This window comes from Moschus berezovskii, chromosome 2 (assembly GCF_049115385.1).
Source record: "Moschus berezovskii isolate FMDL1 chromosome 2, NW_MosBer_1.0, whole genome shotgun sequence".
Lineage (NCBI taxonomy): Eukaryota > Metazoa > Chordata > Mammalia > Artiodactyla > Moschidae > Moschus > Moschus berezovskii.
The window spans coordinates 131,878,923-131,894,157 of record NC_142461.1 but is presented as its reverse complement, the minus strand read 5'-3'; the positions used below and the strand labels follow the sequence as shown (position 1 = coordinate 131,894,157).

General features: G+C 35.5%; 1 protein-coding gene across 4 annotated transcripts in view; it reads right to left on the bottom strand.

Annotated features, from left to right (window-relative positions):
- The window catches only part of GULP1 (GULP PTB domain containing engulfment adaptor 1), a 342,256-nt gene that overhangs the window by 204,459 nt on the left and 122,562 nt on the right, over nucleotides 1–15,235 (bottom strand). For all 4 annotated transcript variants that reach the window (XM_088830780.1, XM_055396912.2, XM_055396908.2 and 1 more), the window contains exon 2: nucleotides 7,303–7,428. The gene's annotated coding sequence lies outside the window, so the exon portion shown is untranslated. The remainder of the gene's footprint in view (nucleotides 1–7,302; nucleotides 7,429–15,235) is intronic.

Genomic DNA, 15,235 nt, shown 5'->3' with positions numbered 1-15,235 from the left:
GGAAACTACTACAGCTCTGGTTCTGGACTTCCTGCAATATATTAATTGCTATATATATTTCAATTTTCACTACTTTGGCCACCTCATGCGACGAGTTGACTCACTGGAAAAGACTCTGATGCTGGGAAAGGTTGGGGGCGGGAGGAGAAGGGGACGACCGAGAATGAGATGGCTGGATGGCATCACCGACTCTGTGGACATGAGTTTGAGTGAACTCCGGGAGTTGGTGATGGACAGGGAGGCCTGGCGTGCTGTGATTCATGGGGTCGCGGAGAGTCGGACACAACTGAGCGACTGAACTGAACTGAACTGATACAAAGCAAAAACGAATTTTATTATTTGTAGCTTTATGTTCATTGCTTAGGACAGCACTTGGCACATGACAGACAATAGACATATGTATAAAAGAAAGAACAAAGAAAATTTTCATAAAAGTAGATATCTATTAAAACCTGAGCAACATTACTATTTAATCTATGCTAATTTTACTGGCAAAATATTTATTCTCTGAGTTTTTTGCTGTTAGACTTTGATACTTTTCGAATGACAGTTCTGAAGAAAGGCTTTTGAAACATCAATTGTTTTTACTTGCTCTACTCCCCATCTTAGTCCTAAGACTCTGAAATTCTTTTTTGGGAACCTACCCTCTCCACATGCTAGAAGTCTCAGGAGAATTGTTAATCAAGTGCCATGGTTCCTGGCAGAGGGCAAATGATTGAAACCCAGCCATGCACACTGGCTTTGTGAATGTGGGAAGAATAGCATTAAACGACATTATTGGTCCAGATTTAGCTCCATGGCAGTACTTTTCACAGTCTCTCTCCACTTCCTGCTCTCTAGATCCCTGGAAATGCTCTGGCTCCTGTCTTTCCCAAGAACTGTTTTTCTGCTTACCCTCTGATTCCATGAGCTAACTCATATCCTTTCAACAAAATACTTTTTTGCTTAAAGTATACAGAACTCCTTTCTGTTACTTGCAAAATAAGAACTGTAATTTATAGAGACTTGTCAACTATAGATGTGATTAATATTAATACATGGAACAGACTGCTTGTATAAAGAGATGCTGACCATCAGAGGTACTCATTTGATCAAAATGTTTACAGTTTAGACTGTCAGGCCACTGAACTGATGAAATATGCAATTCAAAACTCATCATTTAACAATTTCCTTCTCTGAGATAGCCACTTCCATCTCTTCATTCACTGCACATAATTATGTAAATCATTCTTATTCATTTATTTCTGTCTTCATGTGTAAAAAATTTCCTTTTTTAAAGAATCCTTTTGCTAAGCTAAATTTCATCAATGTAGATTATGCTTTAAAAGCAAGGTAAATCATTTTGTAAAGAATGTTAGCTCTTAGGGAAACTTCAGAGGTCAAAAAAAAAAAAGAATGTTATCTCTAAATAGTTAAGGCTTTGATATACTATATAATACCTTTATTGCATAAATAATCAGTTTAAGCTAAAAGCCCATAGATTACCGCTCTGTAACAGAGAGACTAATATATTTGATAAAAAAACACTTTCCCTGTTTTCACTATTTCATTCAAATAGCAATTCATTCATGAATAAACCATTCGTTACAATTACATATTACATAAATATACAGAGCATTTTTCCCTCTGTCTCTTCGAAAACTAATGTTAATATTATACAAGTAATGATTAATTAGAATATCATTAATTATTAGAATGGAAGTATGGTTTACACATACAGATGTACTAAATGTAAATTTTTCATGTACAATAAAAGGTCAGTGAAAGTAAAATGGCTTTCTCCAGTTTCTGCAAACAGCTTAGAGATGATTTCCTTTGGTATTTAAATACTGATTAAGCATAACACATCTGCTGAATATGATTTGAATAAGCTCTCCACTGAGGGACCTCCCCAGAGTTCTTCAGATAACAGCACAATTAGTCTTACTTCAGTTCAGTTCCGTTCCGTTCAGTTTAGTTGCTCAGTCGTGTCCAACTCCTTGTGACCCCATGGACTGCAGCACACCAGGTTTCCCTGTCCATTCACCAACTCCTGGAGCTTACTCAAACTCATGTCCATTGAGTCGGTGATGCCATCCAATCATCTCATCCTCTGTCATCCCCTTCTTCTGCCTTCAATCATTCCCAGCATCAGGGTCTTTTCAAATGAGTTAGTTCTTCACATCAGGTGGCCACAGTATTGGAGTTTCAGCTTCAGCATCAATCCTTCCAATGAATATTCAGGACTGATTTCACTTAGGATTAACTGCTTGGATTTCCGAGATTTGTCCAACATCACAGTTCAAAAGCATCAATTCTTTGTTGCTCAGCTTTTTTATAATCCAACTCTTACATCCATACATGACTACTAGAAAAACCAAAGCTTTGACTACACAGATTGTTGGCAAAGTAACATCTCTGCTTTAAGACATAAGTATTAGTAGGTAAGTATTCAGTTCAGTTCAGTCGCTCAGTCATGTCCAACTTTTTGCGACCCCATGAATCACAGCACGCCAGGCCTCCCTGTCCATCACCAACTCCTGGAGTTCACTCAAACTCATGTCCATCAAGTTTAGTCTTACTTATTATTATACAACTGAAGGGGGCAAAAAAAAAATACTAGTCTTTTTCTGCTGCTTTCTTAACATTGCATTGCATTTTTTGTCATCTATTTCTTCTACTTCTTATTATCTGCCTCATCTTCCTTACACTTCCTATCTAATATAGTACAAACTCTGTGAAAATGCACCTTTTAATACTCTTAAAACCACATTACAGCCACATTCAAATTTAAACTGTATATAGGGTCTCAAAACTAAAACTCTTTTTTTCACATTTTTTTGACTTCCACTTCTTCCACATATTTACACTGAACATGCCTCTGCCTTTATTCTACCTTTAAACTATCCAGTCTTGCTCCACCATTAATTAGTCCATAGTTTTCCTTTCTCTTACATGTGTTTCCATCTTAAGGAGTCTGTAAGTTTAGTCATTTTATTGCTGTTTCAAGCCTCTTCATCTTTCATCTTTAACATTAGTTTACAACAGATGAAAACTTATTCTGTGCTGGCCACTGTATTAGGCATTCTGCAGGGTGCTCTGGGTACAAAAATAAACACACACCTATCTAATTACTGGAAAAAGAGAGTCTTAGAGAAAGGCAAGCAAAAATGAAAGAACATAATATAACTGGAAAGCTTTATACAATTTTCTAGACCTATATTAAGGAATGGTTAAAGATACACTTTGGATTTTAGGAAGTCAAGAGCCAGTTCACATAAGGAAATTATGTAGTACCACTTGAATTTTCTAAAGTCACTTGCAGCAAAAGGTTTGAAGGGGAAATGCTCAGAAACAGACAGAGCACTTAGGGGCTATACTGCTACTTCTAGAAAGACATAATAATGGGATCAGTTCAGTTCAAAATTTAAGGAATGGAATGAAAAAGACTGGTTAATAGACTAAAGGCCATGAGTATTAAGAAAAAAGAAGAAATTCAAATTAAGTTTTTCAATTTGACTATCCAAATGAATAATAATTCTAATTAAAGCGTTAGGAAATACAAAAAGAAAGATCGTGATTTTTAAGAATGTGAGATAATGACTCTAATGATCTGGCTATACAGACGTATCAAATATCAAGCAAATGGAGGAATTTGGAAATCTAATAGATGGCTTCTGCCTCCTGATATTCATGCCCTTTTGTGACCCCCTGCCACTGAATGCGGGCTAGATCTATGATGCATTTCTAAAATATAGAAGACTAGAGAAAACGGTGGTATGTTAGTTTCCCATGGCTTCCATAACAAACCACCACAACCTGGGTGACTGAAAACAACAGAAATTCACTCATTCATAGTTTTGACAGACAACAGTCGGAACTCGAGGTCTCAGAAAGACTACACTTCTTCTGAAGGGTCTAAGGGAGATTTTATTCTTGCCTCTTCAGCTGCTAGGGTGCCAGGCAATCCTTGATTGTGGTTGCATCATACTAGTTTTTGCCTCTGACTTCACAGAACCTTCTTTCTGCTCTATATATACCTCATAAAGATACATGTTATTAGATTTAAAGCTCATCTAGTTAATCCAGAATGTTCCCATTTAAGATCCTTTATTTAATTCCATTTATCTTTATAAGCCTTTATTCTGTTTCCAAATACTGTCTCATTCACAAGTGACACAGGTTAGGACTTGAGCTATCTTTTTAGAGGCCATCATTAAACTACCACAAATGGGATGACAATTCCTAGATTTGGCTATAGAGGAATGCGGTTTCCATCACAGATGCTCACTTTTTCTCTCTCTCTTGGATTGCTTGCCCCAGAGAAAGCTAGCTTTAATTTCATGGAAGCAACCCTATTGAGAGAGGCCCTCCATGGCTGAGTCTGGAGTGGACACCTCAGCCCCAGCTGAGCTCTGAAAATGACTGTAGCTGCAAAGGACCTAGAACCAGAAGCATCAGCTAAGCTGTGCCCAGGTTTGTAGTCCACAGAAAACTCTGAGGTAATACATAAGCTCTGTTTTAAGCTGCTAAGTTTTAAAGTGATTTATCATAGATAGAAAACTAACATGGAGCTCACAAAAACATCTAAGCTAGGGCAGGAATGATGAAGACAAATCATGGAAATGGATTCAATTTTGCATCTAAGAAATATTTACAGAGTATCTATAAAACCAACATTGTGGTGAGTTTTATTTAGAGTGAATTTATATCTGGAATGATAAATGATGACTCAATTCTCAAGAATCTTAGTCTCAGGAAACTATAGACAAAACCACAATGCATGGTACAACTGAGGAATGTTTAATAAGCGGTGCTAAGGTTCATCAGTGGCACAGATCTGGTCTCAGAGCCAAAAATCAGGAAAGACTTCCTGGAGAAGTTGAATTCTTCACTTCTACAAACTTATCTATTTATAACTCCGTATTAGCAAAGTTCCCTTTCCTTTCAACAATGCCAAAGTTAAGGCACCTCTAAGTGGTAAGGATAATTTTCCTGTTCATTACACTAAGACTTCTAGAATAAATTTACTTAAGCTCTTAGGGCAGGAACATACATTCACTTGTGAGACTGCTAGAAATGCTAAATTATATATATAGTAAATATATATATATATATATACACACACACAATGGCTGTGAATCAAATCAGGTCTTTACTTCTTATGTTTTATTTGGTGTAACATTTTTACTCTTATCATACTTGTAATTTTAAAACAACTCACATAATTTTTCATGGTGAATAAATGAATCCTCAATTAATTACATAGGGAATTGCAATGAAATTTTAAAATGCTGAGTGCCTTAGCAAAGATTTGAACAAAAAACTGAGAGCAAGGCAACACCAAACCTATTATTTTACCAACGTGAAAATCCCATTTTTGCTGTTTCCCCCCCATATCTGTTAATGCCAACCTGCCCCTCTTTCCTAAGATGAAAAGCCCTCTCCTTAACTTTCCACCACATCTACCACTGCCTTATTTTTCATTTACACTATTTTCACTGCATGTAAAGTTTCACTGCTTGTTCGAATTCTTGCAAAGTCTAGAAACACTGCTTCTATGTATAACCTTAATAAGACTTCATGTCTTTGGAAAAATGGTATTAGTAGATAACCTGCTATCTACATCTCAGTATAACTAGTTACCAATCAGTCTTACCTTGAGTATGATTCAGTTGTTAATCTGTCATGGTTCATTCCCTTTTTTTTTTTTTTTGCCATGCATGTATAAGTGCCTCAAAAGTGAGGATTACATCTTCTTCATCTTTTTTTTTTTCTACAGTCCCTACCATACTGTCTGGCAAATAACAAGTGTTTAAACAGATGTTGATGAAAATAAAACAGAAAAGCCTACAAGTTATTCTCCCTCACTTTGCATTTGCTCTCCATTAGTCTAACACACATATCACTTCCAGATTAATCTTCTTAGAATAAAGCACAGATCATCTTATTCCCCTGCAACTGTCCCTCATCATATAATGATGAAATATAAATGCCAAAGCGCAGGAATCCAACTCACAGAACGTATTTCTCATCACTCTGCTATATCTACTCTATTTTCCAATTTTCTGAATACCCCTAGGCTTTCTCAGCTCTGTACCTATGCATCAATTGACCCTCTATTTAAATGCTCACCTGTCAACTCCTACCTCCAATAAAACACACAACTCAGCTGGTCTCTTATTTGTGTAGGGTTCAGTTCCCAAGCTGAAAGTGTCATGATCAGCAACCACCCTTTCCTTTGACTTCTTTCTTGGCACTTAATACATCCTATCTGTGCCTAAAGTACTGGAATATATTTCTTATTTCATCATACTATATTGACAATTATAAGAAGAAAGCAACTAGCAACTATTTTTATGTTTTCCTCCCCCTAATGTCCATTATCACCACCATCATAAATCAATAATCAAATAATCACAGTGCTTGAGCTGAGTGAAATAACGTTTTCAGCAGGTATCAAATAAATGTATACTTCATCGTCATCTATAAATGTACTTTTAGACAGTGAAAGGATTGTGCACATATAATATCTACTTCCCTTCTAGGCTTAGTTGTGTAAGAGACAAACTGGCTGAATTCATGTGAGAAGAGGACGCTACTGATAGCAACCAAAATTTAGAATCTTAACTTAGTTTTCTGCACTTTTAATTCAACACAAACTAGGTTTGTTAGGGAAACTGTTTGAATGGAAAACTCTAAATCAGTGCGTCAACAAATATTTTCAACAATGACTAATGAAAACTATAACTCATTATTACCTTCTGGAGGACATTTCAGCAATATGATTAAAAAGCTTTTAAAATATTATAGCCTTTGAACCAGTGATGCTAATTTTAGTAACTCTACTCATGCAAAATGAGCACCATTTATATCAATTTATCTATAAAGATATTCTCTGAATAATAAACTCAATCTAAAAATATTTTAAACCACATATGCTTGTATTTAACATACAATTGAACAGATACAATGGAAAATATGAACATTAATTCATATTCTCAAATAGAACAAAATAGACTTGTTACAAAAACAATAAAGAAATTCAACAAAAAATACATATACTAATTAGTCCAACATTGTTTAAAGGGAAAAATCAACAAAACAAAAAACAAGTGATAGAGAACAAAATAATTAAAGAAGTTATCTTTAGAGAACAGACATTCATGATTTCAATTTTATTTTGCTTTTATGTATTTTACCATTTTGCTCAATAAAACTATCTTTTTAAATAATCTGTACAAAATAAAGACATCTTTTATAGTTTCAAATCATTTTTCAAAATTGTGTTAAGTATAGAAATGAGCAATCACTTATCCTTACCTGGGTAGGTATGTTCAAATATAGTTGAAAGAATACGCAGACACTTGACTTTCAATTATACAGCTGCCATCCAAATTCTCCTTCAGTTTCTTTTCTCTTGTGTATACCAGATGGAATCACATATAACTAAAAATAAAATTAAAATTGGACTCAATAGAGGTAATCAATAATTACATTTATGTGTATTATAATTTAGATATTATAACACTTTTCTAAAATTCTAATTACATTTCTTGTGAAAGTTCAAGAAAGTTACCCAATAGTAAGAAAACCGTGGTAAAGCATGTAATTTGTTTTGAAAAAGCAGAGTAACAGATTGCAGAAAAAGGGCAAAGAGTAAGATTGCTAGATAATGAGTTAAACGTTTTTAACTCATAGATATGCTACTATTAAAACAGTGATGGTTGCTTGACGGTATACCCCTCTCTCCCTCAGGCTGTGTGACAACTAGGGCCAGCTGTCTCCTCCACTTATTAGCTAATGAGACCAACCAAGCGCATACACTGTCCCCGATTAAGAAGGTGAAACAACATTGTAGAAAGCACTCATCTATTTTAACTTTCATTTCACTTCGACTGCTATGGAGAAGCATTTGGGGAGCTTATCCTTCCATTTATTCTCATGCTATAACTAGAACAGACATAGCAGCTCGTTAAGATTTTTACATTTTTATTCCAACAGACAAAAAGGAAAAATCCTTCCAGATGCAGCAGCATAAATTATGCCTTCCCTTAATTCCATCATTTCAAATGGACCTCTGACATAAATTCAAATAGCAGAAAAAAAAATTTATATAGCATTTCTTCTTGCCAAAACAGCAAAAACAGTGCTTTTTTTTGAGGAGGAGGGGGAGCACAAGTACAAAAACATATCTAACTCTTTTGTTCAGCCTCCCTTCATAACTCCAATACAGACCACTGGTAAACCAGACCTATATTTTTTACTTTTTCAGATTATCGACTAAAGACAGCTCTCAAATACTTTATTTCTGCCTCTTTGTATCTGAGCCATCTGAATATTCTGAAACAATTCTAACTTAGCTAAAATTTTCTTTAGAAGCCTGTTTATCTGTTTGTTCACCATATACTTTTTCATTTTCTAACATAAGTTTAGAGATAAAGAAAAAAGGCATCTGAGTTTATGAGGCATCAGAGACAAACTCTGGGGCAATAATTCAAGTGAAAAAGCTTATCTGGAAGATACTAAGGCAGTAGGGTATAGTCAGATCATCAACAGCATCTGGCAGAGAAGGCAACAATTGTAAAATCTGAATTAAAATATGGGCAGGATATATTTTCAAGGCCATTTCCAGATATTCTATAATTTTAGTGAAAAACCTGTTTATCTACCCAATGCTGCTGCTGTTATCATTTGCATGATATGCTCTTAGGATTGACTCTTAGGGTATATAAATGATATGATTCGTCTTTTATCTTTCCTGAAAATATAAAAGCTGCATTATCACGTACTTCTAGCTTTGGAAACAGAGCTTTTCAAACCGAACAGGAAATTTCAAACATGGCACAGCTAAACGGTAACCATGAAATTATGTCACGATTTCCAAAGTGATTAACCAGGTCATTTTTTTTCTCTTTTGTCTGTCTTGGACAAGGAGAAGAAAAAAAGGGGACAAAACTATTTTTAAGCATAATGGCTATTTCCCTATATATTATATGTGAATGTTAGTCTAATGGCATGAAATTAGAAAGAAAGCAGCCAAAATAACATAAGTAATTTTGTTTAAAAAAAACTATTAAAAATCACATTTCACATTGGAGCAAAGTAAATATTTTCCTTAAAATGGTTAATTCAGCTTATTCCCACAGCTTTTATTTCTATCTCAGATTGACTGAAATCTACTCTTACTGTGGAAAATACTTTCAGCCTAGAATATTTTATGTAATGTGACAGAAAAAAGAAAAGCATAAATATACCCACATCAAAAAACAAGAATGAACTTGTGCCTACTTCTTTCTTCTTGCAGGAAAATGACAGATACACTGAAGTGGATCTATTATTCCACTGTCAGATATGATTAGATTTGTTTATATAAAAAGCATCTTAAATATTCTTGCAAAAACTGAGATATGCTTATGAGCTATCTTTTTTAACACATTTTATGTTAAAATATAGAATCAAATTCCATGTGAATGATTCCTAAAATGATTCTTAAAATTTTAGTACAAATATATTACTCTCAATCTTATACTATATTGCCCCAATTTATTACAAATTATGAAATTTGAAGAGGTACAAAAATTAAATGAAGCCAATCATTTTTTTTTTTTTACCAAATGTTTATTCTTTCCAATAGTGTTAGTTTAAGAAAACCATTAAAAACATTGCAATATGACTAGAAGCCTCAATTGGTTGATGCAACATATGTATCTTTAAATATTCCATACACATCAAAACCACCCTAAACAAGCCAGGCTAAAACATATTCTTATTTGTCATCAAATGAAATAAAGACTACCATGAAACAGAGACCACCATTATCATGATCTTAAAACTTTTTCAAAATCATTTTACTACTTATTTTTCTTTTATAACTAGCTCCAAGAATTTAGCAATATTATAAACTAATTTCCAAAATGTTGCAAAAAGTTTTCCTGAATATTCATTTCTTATTTCTATTATAAGCATCTAAATTCAAAATATGCAAAATTGGATTCTTGATTCACAATTATCTCTTTTTTTCTTTGTCCTGAGACTTTAATTAAGTAAATACTACAATTCTCATTCTAATTGCTCAAGACAAAAACCATGCATTACTAATCCCTTTTATTTCCCTTACCAGCTACATGCAGTTAAATAAAAATCCATTATATTCAATACTGATCATTCCATTTTGTTACTTCTTCAAGTTTACTTCCTTACCAGGTCATCAGTACTCAACTATGATTTCTCTAACAAGTAATATAACCATATCACCCTCTGGACAAAGTTCAAATGACTTAGCATGCCTTAGCATCTTCATCCAACTGCCTTGGCGTTTGTCTTCTCAGTGTTTTTTACCCTAATGTTCTAGGCCAAAAGTGTAAGATGATTGTCATAAATGACTTGGGACAATCATTTCTTGTGCATTCTAGTCTTCTCACTGAGGCAGTGACATTCATATAGCCCTAATATACTCCTATGCTCTAGGGAAATTAAAGTTGGAAAATTAACTTAGTTCATTAAAAAAAATTTAATGACAAATATTTCATGACAAATATATTCAAGAGATTAGATCTCATAGACAGAGTGACTGAAGAACTATGGGCAGAGGTTAATATCATTGTACAGGAGGCAGTGATCAAAACCATCCCCAAGAAAAAGAAATGGAAAAAGGCAAAATGGTTGTCTGAAGAGGCCTTACAAATAGCTGAGAAAAGAAGAGAAGCAAAAGCAAAGGAAAAATGGAAAGATATACCCATCTGAATGCAGAGTTCCAAAGAACAGCAAGGAGAGATAAGAGAGACTTCCTAAGTGAACAAGGCCAAGAAATAGAGGAAAACAACAGAATGGGAAAGACTAGAGATCTCTTCAAGAAAATTAGAGATGCCAAGGGAACATTTCATGCAAAGATGGGTAAGAAGACATAGGAAGAATACACAGAAAAACTATGCAAAAAAGATCTTCAAGACCCAGATTAACCATGATAATGTGATCACCCACCTAGAGCCTGATATCCTGGAGTGGGAAGCCAAGTGGGCCTTAGGAAGCTTCACTACCAACAAAGCAAGTGAAGGAGATAGAATTCCAGCTGAGCTATTTCAAATTGTAAAAGATGAAGCTGTTAAAGTGCTGCATTCAATATGCCAGCAAATTTGGAAAACTCAGCAGTGACCACAGGACTGGAAAATGTGAGTTTTCATTCCAATCCCAAAGAAGAGCAATGCCAAAGGATGTTCAAACACATAATTGCGCTCATTTCCCCTGCTAGTGAGTGAGTGAAAGTCGCTCAGTCGTATCTGACTGTTTGCCATCCCTTGGACTATACAGTCCATGGAATTCTCCAGGCCAGAACACTGGAGTGGGTAGCCGTTCCCTTCTCCAGGGTATCTTCCCAACCCAAGGTTTGAACCCACGTTTCCCACATTGTAGGTGGAATCTTTACCAGCTGAGCCACCAGGGAAGCCCCATGCTAATAAGGTTATGCTCAAAATCCTTCAAACTAAGTGTCAGCAGTACTTGAACCGAACATTTCCAGATATACAAGCTGGATTTAGAAAAGGCAGAGGAACCAGAGAACAAATTGCCAACATTCACTGGATCATAGAGAAAGCAAGAGAGTTCCAGTAAAACATCTGCTTCTGATTCATTGACTGCGCTAAACCCTTTGACTGTGTGGATCACAATAAACTGTGGAAAATTCTTAAAAAGATGGAAATACCAGACCACCTGACCTGTCTCCTGAGAAACCTGTATGCATGTCAAGAAGCAACTGTTAGAACCGGACGTGGAACAACGTACTGGTTCAAAATTGGAAAGGAGTACATCAAGGCTGTATATTATCACCCTGCTTATTTAACTTATAGGCCAAATATATAGGCTATTTATTTATGTGAAATGTCACACACTCACACACCACACAACCTGGTATCAAGACTGCCAGCAGAAATATCAATAACTTCAGATATGCAGATGATACCACCCTTATGGCAGAAATCGAAGAGGAACTAAAAAGAGCCTCTTGATGAAGGTGAAATAGGAGAATGAAAAAGCTGGCTTAAAACTCAACATTCAAAAACCGAAGGTCATGGCATTTGGTCCCATTATTTCATGGCAAATAGATGGGAAAACAATGGAAACAGTGACAGACTTTATTTTCTTGGGCTCCAAAATCACTGTGGACGATTACTGCAACCATAAAATTAAAAGACACTTGCTCCTTTGAAGAGAAAGTGTGACAAATCTAGCCAGAGTATTGAAAAGCAGAGACATTACTTTGCCGACAAAGGTCCAGATAGTCAAAGTTATGGTTTTTCCAGTCGTCATGTCATGTATGGATGTGAGAGTTTGACCATAAGGAAGGCTGAACACTGAAGAACTGATGTCTTTGAATCTTGTTTCTGGAGAAGACTCTTGAGAGTCCCTTGGACAACAAGGAGATCAAACCAGTTAATCCTAAAGGAAATCAACCGTGAATATTCATTGGTAGGGTTGATGCTGAATATCCAATATTTTGGCCACCTGATGAAAAGAGTCGACTTATTGGAAAAGAGCCTGATGCTGGGAAAGATTTGAAGGCAGGAGGAGAAGGAGACGACAGAAGACAAAATGGTTGGATGGCATCACCAACTCAATGGACTCCAGGAGATGGTGAAGGACAGGGAAGCCTGCTGTGCTGCAGCCCATGGGGTCGCAAAGAGTCAGACATGACTAAAAGACTGAATAACAACACAAACAAATATTTGTTGAACACCTACTTAAAGTCCAATTGTATTAGTCGTTGTTGCTGTTGTATAGTCACTAGGTCAGGTCCAACTCTTCTGCAGCTCCGTGAACTATAGCCTTCCAGGCTCCTCTGTCCATGGGATTTCCCAGGCAACAATACAAGATTGGGTTGCCACTTCCTTCTCCAGGGTATCTTCCCAACCCAGGGATCAACCCACGTCTCCTGCATTGAAGGCAGATTCTTTACCACTGATCCACCAGGGAAGCCCTGTGTTAATCATTAGGGAGAGGAAAATAAGTCTATACCCTCCTTTGAGTCTGTCAAAGCAATAAAGACTATGTTAATGGCAAAATGAGGTACTGAAGAAACAGAAAGTTCAGGAAATTCTTCCTTAAGAAAAGGGAACCTGTGAACCATCAGTTTAGAAGTTATCCAATGAAGAAATTAGTTGGCAGAGGGAACATCATAAGCAAAGGTACATGAACAAGAAAAAACATGCCACCTTTAAGGAATGCTACTGATTAGTGATTTTGAAATAAAATACTTATGAAACTATTTATGAGAAATTTTTACAGTAAGATAAGACCATATCAAGAAGCCTCCTGAATGACATAAAATTTGGGTTTTATCCTAAAGGTGATATGAATATGATAAAACAGGGAAGTGGTGCAAGGTAAAAGCCGATGAGGATAGCAAACTATTTCTTAGAAATCTGTGTATATTTGCTAAATGGCAATGCAAAAATAGAAATAGACTCAGGGCATTCATATTTGTAAGATATAAAAGGGGAATGATTCTTGGGATTTAATTTATGTAGGAAGAGAGCTAGACCAAGACAATACTGATCCTGCCCTTTCCTATTCTCAGAGATGCCAGTCTGGACCAAGAATTGACATCATTCCTTATTGTTCCACGGGTACTTCAAGTTATCTACATTCAGTTCTCAGAAAGATAAAGAAAAAAGTGATATAAGATGAGACAGGACAAATTATCTCAGAATATCAATTTTAACTTACCAATTTGAAAACAAATTAAATCTAGTTCTTTCCTCTACATTTGACACAGAACTTTGAAGCTGTCACCAGCAGGAAATTTTCCTAATTAGAAGTTAGAGAACAAATATTAAATCATTCACTCCTGCTACAATCAGTGGAAAACACAAGCCACTTTCTATGAAACTGTTGGTTATCATACTTTTCGGTATAAATAGATTAAGTAAAGCCTTTGCTCTTTTTAACATTAACTCTTCACAAACTCTGACCTCTCAGATATTTAGATACTCTTATTTAAAACACAGTATAGGCATTAAGATGGATTCAGAGTAGTGATAGCTGGCCACAGACTAAAAATTTACTTGCATTAATGAATGATGTATGCAAAGTGAAATTCATACTGAGCGACTGAGCATGTATACATTATTAAATGTAGAAAGAAATAAATGAGATAAACTACAGATAGTGCCCAGAACATTAAAAAAAAAAGGACCTAGTAATTCAAGACACTTATCATTACTTATGATGAATTGTTTAAAAGTTCTACATTTCATAAGTAGAGCTATCCGTTCCTTTCCGTCGCTCAGTCGTGTCCGACTCTTTGCGACCCCGTGGACTGTAGCCTACCAGGCTTCTCCGTCCATGGGATTTTCCAGGCAAGAATACTGGAGTGGGTTACCATTTCCTTCTCCAGGGGATCTTCCCGACCCAGGGATCGAACCCGGGTCTCCCGCATTGGAGGCAGATACTTTAACCTCTGAGCCACCAGGGAAGCCCATAACACATATATTTTCATACATAAATATTTGTGCTCATTTTAAGTTATTCTTTTATAATGGCTTCTTGGAAGTTAAATTACTAGGTGAAAAAGTGTTTGATCTTTGGAGTATTTTTTTATATACCACCAAGTTGCTTTCTAGAAAGATATACCAAAACAGACTTCCATTAACAGCAAATGATAATGTTAACTTCAAACCACCCTTTCCAGCAATGATCTTTTTTCTCATCTTTTGACAATCTGATTATCAAAAAATTGTCTTTTTCTGAAACTTGTACTTCTTTAACTACAAGTGAAGTACAACTTTTATGTTTAATTTACCAAATACTTAATTTATCATTTTATTTTCCTTTTGGTGTGCTTTTTATTTTTACTTTTTTTTTTTTGCTACTTTTAAATTTACTTATTTTTTAATTGAAGAATAATTGCTTTACAGTGTTAATGATTTCTGCCAAACACCAACATGAACCGTGCCCCCTCTCTCTTGAATCTCCCTCCCATCTGCCTCCTCTTCCCATCTCTCTAGGCTGTTACAGAGCCCTGGTTTGAGTTCCCTGAGTCGTGAGGTTTTTTGAGATGTTGATGCAAGTAAGTCTCAGGACCTTTGAACTTTTTATTTTTTCTGCCTTCTTTTCTCCCTCTCAGATAACTATAGTCTATTCATCCACAGAATTAGGAAGGGTTGTTTTTATTTTAAAGTTTTCCATAATGTCAGCTACATATTTTACAACCAAAACCATATAAGTCACTAATCCTTAAATTAAGACCTTAGCTATGAAC